General features: G+C 39.7%; 1 pseudogene; it reads left to right on the forward strand.

Moving 5' to 3' along the window:
* The first annotated feature begins 242 nt into the window (after positions 1 to 242).
* Positions 243 to 3,690, forward strand: LOC104596911 (receptor-like protein EIX1; annotated as a pseudogene).
* Positions 3,691 to 3,896: the final 206 nt, after the last annotated feature.

Raw genomic sequence — 3,896 nt, forward strand, 5'->3', positions numbered from 1 at the left:
AGTAACTCGCAGAGGTCTCTTCTCCACGAGGAACAACAAGAGGCTGTGCGCTGTGTTTTACAACCATTGGATAGGAGTTTTATGATTTGATAAAATACAATAGGTTTGACATTTTAGTCTTGTAGGGCTCCATAGATGTAATAGAATTTTCATTTCCTATTGATAAATGAAGCAACCCTTACGTGGGTAAGACGGCCTCACTCACATTATATATCATCATATTCAGTCTTTTACAGCTTCCATCTTAATTATATTCTTGCATGAACATGGATAGATTCATTTGCCTTGCGCTTCTCTTCTTGTTTGGATTCATTGCAAACATCAAGTTTAGCTTCTGTTATGTGGAGTTAAATGCGGGTTGCATCGATACAGAGAAGACAGCTCTTCTCAGCTTCAAGAAGGGACTCGATGATCCTTCAAACCGACTCTTTAGTTGGGATCTAAATGGCGAGAAGGATTGTTATAGGTGGATTGGAGTCCTCTGTGATAATACAACCAGACATGTTATCAAGCTTGACCTTAGTCATCATTCCTATTATGAATTTGGGTGGTAAAATAAGTCCTTCACTATTGGAGTTGAAACAACTCAAGTACCTAGACTTAAGTGGGAACTATTTTGGAGGGAATCAAATTCCTGAGTTCGTTGGATCACTCAAGAGCTTGAAGTATCTTAACCTCTCAGATGCAGGTTTCGGCATGATGATTCCTCGTCAGCTTGGTAATCTCTCCAGACTAAGCTATCTTGACTTAAGCCGGAATGATTTAGGAGGGACAATTCCGCATCAGTTTAGTAACCTCACTAAATTGATCCAACTCGATCTTGGCGGATATAATAATGGGTTAGAGGTTGACAATCTCCAATGGCTTTCCCGTCTGTCATCTTTGAATTACCTCGACATGAGTCTGGTAAATCTCGCAATGGCAACTGATTGGCTTCAGGTAATAAACATGCTTCCTTCTCTGTTAGATTTTCATTTGTCCCACCGTGAACTTTCTAACATTCCCATTCTTCATCTGGTCAACTTTACATCTCTTTCCAACCTAGATCTTTCTAATAATAATTTCAATTCTTTAAGGAGGATTCCCAATTGGTTGCTTAGTCTTCAGGGTCTTGTTTCTCTTGATTTAAGATACAATTCCATTCAAGATCCATTTTTGGATTCGCTTTGGAACATGTCAAGTCTTAGAATTCTTCGTCTTAGTAGAAATCAATTTCAAGGAATGATATCAGATGCCATAGGTAACCTGACCTCACTAACAGACTTGGACATGAGTGGAAATCAACTTGAGGGGTGGAAACGAAGAACCTGGGAGAACCTTTGCAACTTGAAGCAATTAGATTTATCTCACAACAATTTCAAGGGAGAGATACTTGGACTGTTAATAAATTCATCCCAGTGCTTTATGGATAGTTTGGTGTCCTTAGATTTGGAATCCAACCAACTTTCAGGTCATCTACCCAATGAAGTTGGGAATTTTAAGAATCTCAAGTTCCTTTCACTAAGAACCAACTCACTTTCCGGTCCTATCCCCAAATCTCTTGGACATCTTTCAAACTTGGAAGAACTACACGTCTCTCAAAATTCCTTGAAGGGTGTAGTGTCCGAAATTCACTTTGCTAATTTGACAAGTTTAAAAATCTTGGATGCATCGTCAAATTCATTGGATCTAAAAGTCAACTCCAACTGGGATCCTCCTTTTCGCCTCCAAATCATATTTCTAAGATCATGGAAAATAGGGCCCAAATTCCCTATGTGGCTTCAAACACAGAAAGGTTTGGAAGCACTGGATTTATCTGACACTGGGATTTCAGAAGTTCTTCCCACTTGGTTCTGGAACTTATCTTCCCACATTTCTTATCTAAATATCTCTTGCAATCAAATCATTGGTGAGATTCCCGGCTTAGTGAAAATGGAGTCATTTTGTCCAATCATATTTTTAAGATCAAACCGTTTTAGTGGTCCACTACCTTCCTTTTCTTCTAATGTAACAGCATTAGATCTTTCCAATAATTACTTTTCTGGATCGATATCCCACTTTCTATGTCGTAAGGTTGAGGGCTCGGTAAATAAGTTGGAATACCTTAATTTATCCGGAAATACTCTATCAGGTGGAATTCCAAATTGCTGGATGAATTGGCCTTTATTGGTACTGATAAATCTGGGGAACAATAATCTAACAGGGAATATTCCAAGATCTATTGGCTCCCTCACGCAGCTTCTATCATTGTACCTGCGCAACAATAATCTCTTCGGAGAAATACCATCATCATTGCGAAATTGCACCTCGCTGAATGTTCTGGACCTTGGGGAAAATGAATTGTTTGGAAGAATACCGCAGGGGATGGGACTCGACCTATCAGATCTATGGGTTCTCGATCTGCGGTCAAATAGATTTAATGGAAGCATTCCTTTGGAACTCTGTCAGCTTGTTTCTTTGCAAATTCTAGACCTTGCAGACAACAATTTATCAGGGACCATCCCACATTGTTTCGGAGATTTTAGTGTCATGGCCGAAAAGCATGACACAATTGACATCTCTTATTATTATTCTTCTTTTTATTATTCTGATTTTGGAGACGAAGTATGGTGTATGTTAAGAGGCAGAAAGGCTAAATATAGTAGCACTCTAAGACTTGTAACCAGCATGGACCTTTCAAACAACTGCCTATCAGGGGAGATCCCTAAGGAACTGACACGTCTCATCGGACTAATGTCATTGAATCTGTCACGAAATCATTTGACAGGAAAGATACCAGAGGAGATCGGTGACATGGGAAAATTGGGAGTATTGGAAATACTTGATTTCTCGGTAAACAATCTTTCAGGTGTAATTCCCCAAGGCATGGCAAGTTTAACTTCTTTGAATTTCTTGAAACTTGTCATATAATAAACTGTACGGAAAGATTCCATCGAGCACTCAGCTGCAGAGCTTCAACGCTGACAGTTTTATGGGCAACCAAGGACTTTGCGGACCTCCACTCACTAAGGATTATTGTATTGGAGATGGCATATTTCCAAAACCAAGATCAAATGATGACAGCAGTAGGGGGAGGAGAGATTTGTCTGAAACGGAATGCTTCTTCCTCAGTATGGCAATTGGATTCGTGGTGGGCTTTTGGGCTGTTTTTTGTCCAATTCTGTTCAATAAGTCATGGAGATGTTCGTATTTCCGTTTCCTGGACGGTATCAAAGACAAAATGCTTTGGTTGACCAGTTGGTATGTGTGCAAGGATTTGCGATTATGTAATGACTAATGATGAACTAATGGCCTGCTCATCTTTGTAGGCCCGGTCCTTATCGGCAGTTATGTATTCTCTCTCTTTAACTTTTGACCGTTGCAAGAGTTATTGTTTTTCTATTTTTGGTAACTACCAGATGCATGAATTTATGACGTATAAATTGCAGGTGCTTTGTGCTCTGTGAATTTTTTTTGGGGCTGTCAATGCGTTGGGTTCGACCCAGTCTGGTTCCAAGATCTAGTACTGATGTATCGGTTTCAGTTTCTGATTTATTGTTTTACAATCGTTTCCACCCAGTCTCAGACCTGATTCGAGCAAGATAGATGTATAACATTTTCAATTGTTTATTATTATCAGATCCACCGGGTCAAGCCTGATTGTCCCAAGAACCAATCAATTCGGTTCTGAATTTAATATTATAGGCTCTGAATGGTGTGGTTCAACTCTGGCTATCAGGCGATGTAGGCCCAGGCCCAGGCCCAGGCCCAGGCTATAATCCTTATCGGTGCAAAATCTAAGCATACGTCCAGTCTGGCCCGGCCCATGATATCTGCCTTTTGACTGAGTTTGAAAGGAGTACAAATGTAAATTTGTAGAGTGCAAAACGTTATATTATGTATTACTTTGAATGTATTTACATCATACATATTTGCAT

Source organism: Nelumbo nucifera, chromosome 5 (genome assembly GCF_055504915.1).
Source record: "Nelumbo nucifera cultivar China Antique chromosome 5, China Antique-T2T, whole genome shotgun sequence".
Classification (NCBI taxonomy): domain Eukaryota; kingdom Viridiplantae; phylum Streptophyta; class Magnoliopsida; order Proteales; family Nelumbonaceae; genus Nelumbo; species Nelumbo nucifera.